Here is a 13716-nt window from a genome sequence, read left to right on the forward strand (position 1 = left end):
CCTCTTACTATATCAACAGAACGTACAGTGTTTAAATATTATAGCTTCCAAAAACTACACAAGCACACACTAATGATATTTCCTTTACTTTTCTGGTTTAAGGTAGTTACAGATTGTTTTGTTTTTCAATTTGAATGAAACTCAACAACAACTACGTTTGCAGAAAGTTAGAATTTGATTAGTTCGTTCTATGTAAACCTATGTGTTTGAGTTTATCTATTTATAAGATATATCTCGAATGCTTAAGAAAACAAGCATCAGCTAAACAAAGTTTTGTAAAATTTAAATTCACTTCGTTTATCTTTAATTCATAAGAAAGATAGCTCAAGCTGGGAAATAAGACTTTGGTGAACAGAGAACGCGATTGTTCTGTGATAGTGTTCATCTTTATATGAGTAATTCTGTAACGAATATGTGATCTCAAATCAGGTGATTCACTATGAGTAAAGTTTTATTACATCCTAAAACTAAAATTTAAATTTTCTTCGAACCAATATATGCTTTTGCACCAAAATGAAAAAAAAGAAAACTTTTATGGACTCTTAGAAAAGAAAAGATTATTTCTGAAGTAGACCGTGCCTTGTAATACCCAAAAAATAGTTTTATTGTGGTAATGGCTTTAAAAGCACTACTTTTCGAAACCACAACAACTAAGACTTCCAACTATAAAAAAATCAAAGATTTTGAACTTGTTATTAGTATTTCCGAAACAAGAAATCATCATTTTTAAAATAGAATATCATCATTAAATTAAACTAACGTACATTAAAAGTGAAAATATAAGTTTTAGATACCATTTCCAATTTATCTAAAGTTCAACTTTATTCTTTATATATATATATATATATATATAAAAGTGTGGCTGCTATTCACTATAACAGAGTATCGATCTACGTAGAGACTATCATAAAACGTATTTCAGATAACGTACTCGTCTTTCTTAGCGTAGTTCTCTAGCGTTTTTATACGTTCTTTGTCTTTGTTTTCTAGAAGGTCAAGTAACTGAGTTTGGCACTAGAAACAACTGTTATATACTCTAATCCAAACTCATTAATTTATTTTAATAATGTGTTCGCGTCTTTAATTTTCCATTTTCCTTTAATTTTGATAATTATTTTACAGTGAAGCTTCCGATTTTAGTTCCGTTATCTTTCACAACAATGTATCGCATGAGGCGTACACGATCTTTCGTTAGAGATTAATCAACATACTCTCACACCCACAGATTTTGGACCTTTAAATATAAGATGAATCTTTCAGAGATACTTATTCATCAATATGTATAATTTATCGCAAATTTTATGATTAACTACATCTCCAATTTACTTGCACTAAACTGGGACTACAGCTTAATGGCTGTTTATTTTCTACGTCGATATCTAACCAAAATAATTCTCCTCAACTGTGGCTTTATGTTTAATTCGTTATTATAAAATGAAAGAGGTTTTATTATAACCTGTCTGGCGTGTCGAAATATCCCAAGTTTCATTTGAAATAAAACAATTAATAGATAAGCACAACTAATGGTTTAGTTCTAGAGTTACAATCACATAATGTTTTAACTTACATTTCTTGGCAAAGTACTTTCTGATATTTTGAACTTGTAACTATGCTTATTTTTATGTTTTTTTGTCCACAAGTAGATGACGGAACCAGTTTTTGAGAAATTTGTTTGTTGTAAAGCACAAAGCTGCTATTTATGCTGTGCCAAACGCGGGTATCGAAACCAAATTTTTAGCGCTTTAAGTCCACTGATTTACCACTGAGCTACCAAAGAGGGGGGTGCTACATACAGAAAATAAATAAATAACATATTAAAATGTAATCAACCGATAAACGAGGTACAATGCATTCAGTAACCGAAGATATTTTCAAAGCGCAGTATTATCGCAGTTTTACATAAAGCGGAGAAAGACTTTATTAAAATCGCAGTATTTTTCTCGTCCTATGCTTGTCTGCCTAATTGACTTTAGCAGGAGAACTCTCTATAGTTTTCAGACGAATTGCTGAGGATATTGCGTTAGACGTCAACTCCCTTTACAACTCTGATTATCACCGAAGATCCTCCCGACTGTTATCAAACTTCAATACCAGAAAGCCATGTAACGTTCATAGAAGTGTGAACTACCACTACAACAAAGCTTGTCATTTATTTTTATAGCCATGAAAATCTATTATCTTACCACAATACTGATTTTTCGTCTATTACACAACCTCTCTGAAAACATGTATTTGGTAAACAGTTTTTCCCCTTTTGATTAGTTTCATTTTTCTGCCATTAATATTGAGTTCTTGGTTCGAGTCTAATAATTTAGAAACATCATACCAGCTGTCTTTCATGTCTGGATCAGTTCAATCTCTTTTATGAGGTATTGCAATAGCCTCGTCTTGGCGTTTTACAAGATATAGAGCATCACATTTCTGAACACAATTTTCTTTGACAAAAATATAACAGAAGCTTTAGCGTATATGGGAGATATTATAGTCAAGCATGACAAACACAATCGAAAATTATATTCATGTTCTAAATATAGTTTGTAAAATACTACATACTCAATACCATATAGACTCGAATTCTATGTAATGGAAGTCTAGATTTTACATTCATGTCCATGTTGCTATGTATATATATGTGTGTTTTACTATTCTCTGATTATTTAGGGAAGAGATAGATACATAAATAGATAAATACTTTTTATTAAAACAACCAAACCAGTTTTCACAAGTTTGACACCAAACAACCAGTTTTTACAAGGAAATAAAACATATTCACCCATTACATTATTTACATAACAAATTGCCCCCCACTACCGCTAGAATCCGGATTTTGATACCCGTTGTGGGCAGAGCACAGATCGCCCATTGTGTAGCTTTGTGCTTAATTTACAAACATTATAAATTTATCACTCCTATCTGTAACAATCATAAATAATTATTACACACTACTACATATTTAAAATGTATGATATTTAATATAACAATTTCCTTTAACTATATTCAATAACTTAAGAAGTAATAGTTGTAAAATGTTGAATTACTTATGAATACTTTTATTATAACATTCAAGCTATTGTTTTACAAACCTCGATCACATCATCAACTATTATTTATCATACAATAATTATTAAGAGTATAAGTAAATATACAACAGATAGGTAGAGTACAATCGGGTTATAGGGTTATACAAACATCATCATCATATACAACTCAAAAAATTACATTTAACTCGATCTTTGAAATAAAGCTGACAAATTTTCAAGCAACGTGTTTTTTTTTTTTTGTAAGATTATATTTTCAAATTATATTTCCTGTATTGGAACAAAGTTCCCTCCTTTAGGAAGCTTTTGATCCTGATCCTATTGATAAGAATTTCCTGATAATCACAGTCTTCGGTTAAGTAAATGTTAAGGGTTATCAAACAATTTCAAACCTGGCAGCAGTTTAAAAAAACAATTGTTTTAGCTGTCACTTTCAGAAGGAATTAATGTTCCGTTCAGATGCTATGATAAAACAAATAATATTTTAAAATCGAACTTAAATTAATAGTTATCTTTTGAAAATGGAGCTAAAATTGGGAGCTGTTGAAATCTCTCTTATCCAAGTACCGTGCAATATTGGAAATAAAACCTTAATGACTTTGAAAATATGGTAGTTTTCCAGAAATGTTAACACTTAGTCAACATTTACGTTGCGTATAAATAACATTAAAACACGATTGTTTTCAAGAAATGTTAGCATTGTTTCTACATAAACGTCGACTTAAAAACAACAAAATCTTTAAACTGTTCATTTAAAAAATTTTGCGAAAAGCTACAAAAATAAAACCCTACCAATAGCTATCCAAAGTTTTGAAGACTAAAGGGAAGGCAAGTAACCAGCAACACCCACCGTTAACTATTTGGCTACTCTTGTTTTCGGATTTGAGTGTCGCTCTCATAGAGTATCAACAGCCCCAAAATACATAGCGTATTTTTGCGTCAGCGGGCCAAGAATCAGGAATCCTGGGATTCACAGGCCGAGTATCCTAATGATTAGGACACGCTTCTCCCAAATCTTTAAAAAAGTATAGAAACAATAAAAAATATTTTCTTGAAATTGCAATTAAACATATAAACCACTTTTTGTTATATAAAAATTGGATATTTATTCATAATTAAAGCTACATGGCTTTGTAAAGGAATTCATTCCTGACAAAAATTGTTCCTAGATGCGATTTAGCCTCTACTTTATAAAGCAACGTGTAACCTCTCATAGGCAACACGTTTTACTATTCTAGAGCGTTTTAAGATGTTCCTATCTATCAATGATTCAGCGTAATGTCCCCCAGTGGCACAGTGGTATGTCTGCGGACTTACAATGCTAGAATCCGGGTTTCGATACCTGTGGTGGGCAGAGCACAGATAACTAACTTATTGTGTAGCTTTGTGCTTAATTACAAACAAACATTTCATTGTAATACTTATTTATTTCATGTAATTACTAACACTTTTATAACTATTGCAATCTAATGACTATATAATCTTATTATTATTATTGTAAAACTGAAAGTTTTATTGACAAATGTTTTATGCTCTGTAATGACTTTGATATGAAAATAAGATACAAATATCCATATACCTAATAATCACTTAATCCACGTGTTTGTCTGTTCTATACAGTTACCTTCTTCTGTTTCTTATTATTTCACCAAATCTTTATATATATATATATATTGGTCTATCTATCGGTTAAGCGCATCATAGAAATTACATCTTATTTAGTCTACCAACTGAGTTATAACTGGACGTAACAATTCATTAATCTTATTTAATTCATGTCTTATCGTTCCCAGCATGATAGCTTAATAAAATAAAACTGATGGATTCTCTCTGTATCTTTACACGAAACGGAGCTGCTTTTATCTATTATTTGTAAGGTCCAACCGGGCACTTAACGACAATCTGTCAGTTGTACACATTTAACTATCATGCGTACTAAGAATAGACCTGATTGATAAGAATTATTTTCTTGTATGTAAAAGTAGATTTTAACTTAAAATCTAAAAACTTTCTGTTAATTTTCTGAAGTTGTGTTATATTTATACAATGAAAATGCTTATTCGTAGCAGTAATACCCTTTAGGTTAGTGTTTCCCACAGAGTGTGTTGCAAGTGAGGAGTGGGCTGTAAAAAGCTTAAACACTTACAATAGGTTATAAGAACAATTTCAATGTGATGACCAGGTAAAGATACAATTGCAAGTCACATTATTTACCAATGTTTATTTTTTAAGTGTTTCTATGTATGTGGCTTTTATCTCACTCGCTAAGACCACCATAATTAATAGTGTGCCGCGTTTTTTTAGGAGTTCCAGTTGTGTCTTGAAAGGAACAAGTTTGTGAAGAAATGCCTTAAGCAAATTATTTGGAGAAATTTGGTACAAAAAAGTGGCATATAATAACATATGTATAATATTTAATAATATGTTCTCAATATTATTCAGCCAAATTAGATGCAGTCAAAACGTACATGCGTATGCGGAGAGTGCCTGACCACCTACAAAACAAAGTAATCAAGTGGTTTGACTACCTATGGATGACACAGAAGTCATCTGACGAGGAAAGATCAGTGGGCTGCCTTCCAGACAAACTAAAAGCCGAAATAGCCATTCACGTGCATTTGGACACGCTGAAACGAGTAGAAATCTTTCAGAACACAGAAGCCGGATTTCTTTGTGAGCTCGTCTTGAGGCTGAGACCAGTCCTATTCAGTCCAGGAGATTATATCTGTCGAAAAGGTATATTGTTAAAAATAAGACGCTTGGCTATGTAGAAGATGTTAAAGTGTAATTTGTAAGATCATGATGAAATTTTTATCTAATAAGGATTTCGTATTATTGCTGACATAAAACTGTAAAATGTACCTGAACAGTCTTAACATTAGTACACATTTTTACTGACATTAAGGTTCAAGTTAAACGTTTAAAAGCTGGTCTTTAGATTTCACGTGGGTGATCATCAATACAATGATATATTAAACAATACACAGATTGACTCTGTTTCATCGTTTTAATATAGATCTTGCAACGTATGTCACTAGCAAACGCTCCAGTAATTTAATACTAGCAAAATATCACTCGTTATTTAGTTTTTATTTTCAACTTTCAATAAAGCTATCATAATGACGTACTGGTCGAGAAAATGGACTCCTCTTCATCTGATTAAACTTGTTGTTAAAGTAATGAATTTTTCAATGTTGAAACTTTCTAAAAATGTTACATCTTTTCATAAAACTATGTGCTGATGTGTTATGCATTTGGTTCTGCCTAATTAATTTCGCTGTGGTTGATTACATTGGAATTGTATCACGAAAACATATTTCTTCTAAACGACATCTTGTTAATTATTCTACTACTATTCATACTAATGACTTTTAAGAATGTTTTATATGTTTTGTTTGATACTCTTGTAATTAGAAGTTATATATAATTTATATCATTGTAATGAGTAGTGAATTAAATGTTCATTGTGTAATTACTGTATTGATATATCAATTCGGATGAGAGGTATATATATATATATATATATATAGAAGAGAATTCGTAAATAATGATTTCCCTCTAAGCAAAGAATATTAGCAAGATAAATGTTATGGAAGGAGTATGTTCCATCAAATCTTCGAAGTTGATAGATAGAGTTGAGTTATATAAACATCACCATATAAAACTCGAAAAATTATGTTTAACTCGCAATGTTTTTTTTTCCTGTTTGATTTCATCTTTTCTTTCTCTTCTTGTTGTTTGTTCTTCGTTATGAAAAACAAAGGAGAAGTTGGAAAGGAAATGTACATCGTGAACCGTGGGCGCCTTCAAGTTGTCACGGACAACGGTAAAACAGTTTTGGCAACGCTTCGTGCAGGAAGCTATTTTGGTGAAATTAGTATTCTGAACATGGGTACTGCTGGAAATCGTAGGACGGCTTCAGTGCGCTCTGTTGGTTATTCGGATCTTTTCTGCCTATACAAACACGATATGTGGGACGTTCTCAAAGACTACCCAGCTGCCCGTGTCAGGCTGGAGGCCATCGCTGTCAAAAGATTAGAAAAATACAGGAAAGAACCACTTAGAAAAAGTAGGTATCATTATTTCTATCCCTTTCAGTTTTTATTCTAACAATTTGCTAATATTTGCTTTGGGAGTAACAGAATATTTTCTGGCGAGTTGAAAATTTTAATTCAAAACCTGAAAAAGGCTACCGTTATATAGTAGACTACCAGGTGTAAGAAACAGTCTACTATAGAGTGCATTTATATTGGATGTGCAAATACAGTATGTACATGCTGCAGTGTGCTACTACTGACACTTAAAATTTACATTAATTTCTTATATGAAGCGTGAAATTCAAACGAACCAAGAATAAGGAGACGATACACTAAAATATTTAATTTCGAATAAAAAGGAAAATATTAGAAAAAAACAAATCAGATGACTCAGAACATAGAGAAGTTTGGTATGAAAGGATCGTGTAACTTTGGAAATATTTTATGATGAATAAAATCGAAACATCCAAAGTCACTGCACTTGTACAATATTCTTTCTTTTGAGCTCCCAAGCAGAGCTCTAACATTCTGTGCTTTTCACTAGCTAACTCCAACATTGGTTAGTGTTAGCATCGTAGTTACAGTCCAGCCCTAATAGGAAGTATCGCATATAAACTTAGCTAAGTTCACACAAAAGGTGAAATTACTTGATAGCCATGAAATAAGAAAATATATGTAAAACGTAATATTATATATATACTGCTCTCAACAAGAGCTATTGCATGACCCTAAATATGACTAATTAGCTAATATATCACATAAGTCTGGGACCATTCATTTCTCTTTAATTCACAAAAAACAAATATATTTTTCATACTGAGAAGAAAATGGTGATGAGAGTTTCTGCCGACGGGTGTACACTTAAAGATACAGCTAATTTACTGGGTTACGTTGCTTTATTATCATTACAAAAATTAAATTTTATTTAAATTATATGTTTAACCTACATACTGCTTTTGTTTGCACGATAATTACTAATTACACAAAACACTAAGATTGATTGAAAATAACTCTTAACTGATAGTGGCCAATATTGCTCTACTCCGGACTAGTCTTCGGTATTTAGATCAAGGCCTTTCTCTCGGAATGGAATGTTGTACCTCTCTCCGGCCAACACATGAAAACGTTAATGATTACTAAATTTTGAATCATCTAGCTTTCATTGTAAAGCTCGTTATCACGTCATTGTAACCTTGGAATATTGTCCTGTACAAAAGTTTGAAAACTTTCCATATGCTGTAATCTTGATTAAAATCAGTTGGCCAACGGGTAGTTAAGATCAACATGTAACACTAGGAGCGTGGATTTTGTTGGTGGTAACGAACTGGTTGTTTGTTTGCGTTTAAGCATAAAGCTACACGATGATCTGTTTGAGCTGTGTCTACCAATGAAGAACTTGAAGGGAGTAAGCTAAATTTGCAAAAGAAAACCACAATTATCTCTCTCATATAAAACACAACGTTACAACATAAACTAAGCATAGAATTAACTTTTAAAAAAAGGAAGACATTTGGTGTGTTTTTTTTTCAGATCCGTTAAAATATTAACTCGTTAGGCTTAATGTATTCGCCTACTGATTTTCAGAGGGGCATTTTGAAAGCGTCATAGTCCACTAGCATTAGTGCACGTACTAGAAACGTTGAACTTCATTTCCACAGGTAAAAAAGGCACGAATATTGATCTCACACACGGCTGTGCTGGTGTTTGTTTAGTAGATTCAAAGCTGTACTTTTGATCAATTTCATTCTTAAAATTAACTCTTCGAGAATTAAAGTTAAACGACAGCAAAACTGAACTTAAGTTTGAAAACAATAAAAGAGTAAACCTGACCTTAAAACGAGTAAATACTGCACAAAACGTCTTCACTGACGGAATCGGAACAAGAAGTGTAGTAAAAAACAAACAAAGCTGCAGATTTATAACATGAACAGTCATCTGAGAAGACCTAGTATCACCTGCTGAGACAACTGCGTGAGGAGCGAACACCGTACAATACGTACGCAATTCCTTCTATGACAAAAACTGAATTTTCTTTACACTATATGCATTAACATTGGAACGGAATCGCCTCAAAGCTTTCTGTGACAGCAAATTGGATTATCGACAGATGTACAAGACAGGAAATTGTACCTAAAGATCGGTAACAGAACTTGATATATATGTATACAATTGAAAATAGCTTACAACAAACGTTAAGTACCCAGAGTAAATTCACGGTATACCTTTCTCGGTCTCAGGCAAATAATATCTGAACAGTGTTTTAGTTTTCTCAACCCAAAGTTAACCTAAAATCATGCATTTACTACATGCTATGTGTTACCTTATTAAATGTTACCTTATTACATGCTATGTGTTACCTTATTAAATGTTACCTTATTACATGCTATGTGTTACCTTATTAAATGGCTGTAACTAAACCTTTGCTCTATCTTTCAAATGAAAACAGTAGCCAATCCTGTCTGTTCTTGCTCGTGACAGGTGGAATCTTAGAACCGTTCCAGTGGCATAAATCTTGCTGCCGATCGAAATTATGAATATGAACTCACTTTTGAAAACTTATATGTTTTTCGACGTCATCAGTTTTGTTTAAATATTGTGATAAACCAGCATTAAGTTTTCATGAAAGCTTCTGAGAAAAGTGAATAAAGCTATTAATATCTTTGTACTTCTACACTAAACCACCAAAATCAGTTGCTTTGTACATAGCTACTCTAGCCGTACTAAATATATTTCCTGAAAAGTTTTTTTGTTTATTATTAATTAAGCAAAGCTACATTATGGGCTGTACTTTGCCCACCACGTGTATCGAAACTCGAGTTTTAGCGTTATGAGCCGTCAGACTTACTGCTGAGGAGCTAAAATTTAATTAAATTTTTCAAACTTTCTGAAACACACTTTATAACACTACAAAAAGTATATCACAAATCATAAAAAGCCTGAATAAGGTTTTATAAAAAACTAAATGCTCCCCCCTCTGGGAGCTCACTGGTAAGCTACAGGAGTTATATCACTAAAGCTAGAGGTTCGATCCGTACGGCAGACACAGTGCAGGTAACCCCTCGTGTAGCTTCGCGCTAAAACAAGCTCAGGTTAAACTTCTTGTGAAAATGATAATTAATTGAATTATCTTACTAGTCATGAATTAACTCTAGAATCTCACTCCACGCTATGTGTTTACTAGAAACTGTAGCTGTTGAGATTACAAAGTATATGTATTAAAAACATTTGGATATCTTAATATTTTATTCTACAAATTTCAATGATCCGGCTTAGGTATTTCATGTGTCCGAACAGTCATTCCTCAAAAGCAATTACTCGGTATTTAGCTTTAACTCTAAAATTCTAAATTATAGCACAATAATACGTATCTGTACGAATGGAAAGTGGTAGAATGCTTTGTTTATGTTTGTTTATTGTTACGGGCAAATCTGAACAATTGACTATCTACGTTGTGTTTATAGCCGGAATCGGCTTACGATTTTTAGTGTAATAAGCCTTTATACTTTTTGTTGTGTCAATGGAGGTCGGGGCTATAGATTTTGTTTTTGAATTTTGCAAAAAGCTACACGATGGTTATCTGCGCTAGCAGTCCCTAATTTAGTAGTGATAGATTGAGGGAAGGCAACTAGTCAATACCACCAATCGCCAACTTTTTGGCAACTCTTTTACAAACGGATAGTGGGATTGAGCGCACTTATAACGCCCCCACGGCTGAAAGGGCGAGCATATTCAGCGACGCCGATTAGAACCCACGACCCACAGATTGTGAGTCGAGCGCCTAACCATAATGTCACGCCAGGCATGGACTGTGCATTACAATAGTTATGCTTAAAAAGCTTGCAGTTGTATATGCGATATCAAAAATATTTTAAACACTCTTTGTAGTAAACATGTGAAAATATGAGTTGAGTTTCATTCACAAAGCAATCAGTATTTGAGGTTCCCAGTATGGAAATTCATGTAAAACATTCTGCAAACTTTCCAAAACCAATTACTGTAACAACATTAATTACTCAACTTTTTGAGTACTGTTCCCACTCAACTTTTTAATAGTTTTTGGAAATTACACATCACTATGGCCTGTGTCAGTATGGTTAGGACACTCGACTCAAACCTGCAGGTCTCGAGTTCGAATTCCTTCACCGAACATGCCCGTCCTTTCAGCCTTTGGGGAGTTATAACGTGATGGTCAATTTCATTATTAGTTGGCCCAGCATGGCCAAGTGGTTAGGGCACTCGACTAGCAATCTGAGGGTCGCGGATTCGAATCCCCGTCCCACCAAACATACTCCCCTTTCAGGCCGGGGGGGGGGGGGGCGTTATAAAGTGACAGTCTTTGGTAAAAGAGTAGCCTAAGAGTTGGTGATGGGTGGTGATGACTAGCTGCCATCCCTTTAGTCTTACACTGCTAAATTAGGAACGGCTAGCGTAGATAGCCCTCGTGTTGCTATTCGCGAAGTTCAATAAACAAACAAATAGACGCATCATTATTCTTGTTATGTTTGAAACAAAGTTTAGAAAATATGAATACAGTTCAGTTATTCTGTTTACTTCGTGTTTTCACCTTGGAAGTTCAAACTTTACATCACTTGTTTTAGAGGTTAGACAATTTTTCTTATATGTCATAACACATTGTTTTTCAAACATAGATATCAGTTTGATATCAATTACTTAAATCCTTAAACAAAGACACACTGTTATATTTTATTTTGTTTTGTTTTTTGTCATTGCATTTTCCGTAATATGTTTAAAAACCTTTTAGTTATTTTTGGAAATTTAAGTAACATTATTGTGAGTACAAAACCAAACCTCTTCTTTTCCATTTCACACAATATTTAATCGGTGAATATTCATGGTGGATTTATGGATTACTACTCAAACGTTAGGTAAGGAGATTTTAGTATAAAAGAAGATTACGGTAAAAGCAAAAAGGCAGCACTAGGCAAACAAAGCACAGAAGTTTGCATCATCTGTGTTCAAACAGAACGCTTCAAGATGAAAACAGCACTAAAAATGCTAGTAAGTCGATCGAAAAAGAGTATGGATTTTAAAGTACGGAATATCTACTCCTCAGTGGCACAGTGGTATGTCTGCGGACTTATAACGCTAGAATCCGGGTTTCGATACCTGTGGTGAGCAGAGCACAGATAGCCCATTGTGTAGCTTTGTACTTAATTACAAACAAACAGAATATCTAGGCCTATGGTCACATAATTTTCCACGTCATTGAAATGGGTGAGAAAAGAGAATAATTCTTTTTGATGCACAGAAAAATCTGTTCCGAAATTCTGTATATTCGATAGCCAAATATACGAAATATATATATATACTATAGTTCTAACGGAGGATTAAACAATTAAATACTTTTTTTGGATTGTAAAATGTAAAAAATTTATATGTACATGTGACATGCTGCCTTCTTAATATGAAAGAATATAACAAAATATTGATCTCTATATGGAAGGATGCAATACTAACATAAGCAAAACTATATTGTTTTAATGATTACATAATACCAGTGAAGCATTTTGGGGCACTTTTATCGACATACATGTAAGTTGCAGCAAGGATATGCACATTAATGAGTGTATAATAGAAGCTTCATATAGACGGCTGTCCCAAATAAGGAATTGTCATGTGACAAGTCGAATGAAACTCAGTGACAAATTGCGCTATCGTTGCAGAGAGAAAAGCTATAGAAAGTTTACATTAACTACACTAACTGCGGCAATGGAATGGTCGACAAAAAATTGGGATACATGCAAATAGGCGACCGATTAACAGCTTCTGACAGACTCCAATTAGTGTTTAGTTTTGGTTTTGGTTCAATGAATCAGCATAATTGAACCAGTTAAATGAAGGACCTACTTGTAGACTGGATCTGGAGAGCTATTTGAGGTATCATAATAATACCCAGAATAACATATAAAAATCTATGATGTGCTGGATGTAGAATTGTTTCAAAATGAGGTCGGTACTTTCCATGTTACTGAATATGTTAGATAAGGATGTAGAATAAAGTATTGTGTGTTCTTCGTATCAACAGTCTCTGAGTCGATTCTTTGTTTTACACATAAATTCCTCAAGTTGGTGGCCTGTATGCTCACTCAGCTACACAGACGACTGTATTACTGGAATTTAAATAAATTTATTGTGACTTGTGAAAAGTCAAATCCAAATCATTGACCATCACAGGCTCATCTGTTACACCAGCATTTGTTTTCAAACAGGGAAGTGTAATGGTCAGCTAAGGTTCAAGATAGTAAAAAATACGTAAGCTCAAAAAAAGGTTGTAAATTACATTAGAAAACTAAAATCCAAGCACTTTTGACGGGTGCGCCATTCTTCTTCAGGTGTAAAGACATATTGGTGAAATGTAGTACAAAATAAGTCTTATTAACCGAGAAAATGACAAAGTCACGTGTTAATTACGTGGGTGTGAATTAATTTATATGTTAGGGATTACAAAGAATTATTTGAACGTTAAAGCCAGCATTAAAAAAACGTACAACAATTTACCAATATTTATTTTTTAACTCACTACAAAACATACACAAACTTGAAAGAGCACAACATTAAGGTCAAATTTGTAACGTGATCGAAAGGTTTGTTTGTTTGTTTGTTACGGATTTCGCGCAAAG

The 13716-nt window shown here is 33.2% G+C and overlaps 1 pseudogene; it reads left to right on the plus strand.

Moving 5' to 3' along the window:
• The window catches only part of LOC106472077, an 82923-nt pseudogene that overhangs the window by 61783 nt on the left and 7424 nt on the right, over positions 1–13716 (plus strand).

This window comes from Limulus polyphemus, unplaced genomic scaffold (assembly GCF_000517525.1).
Source record: "Limulus polyphemus unplaced genomic scaffold, Limulus_polyphemus-2.1.2 Scaffold117, whole genome shotgun sequence".
Taxonomy (NCBI): domain Eukaryota; kingdom Metazoa; phylum Arthropoda; class Merostomata; order Xiphosura; family Limulidae; genus Limulus; species Limulus polyphemus.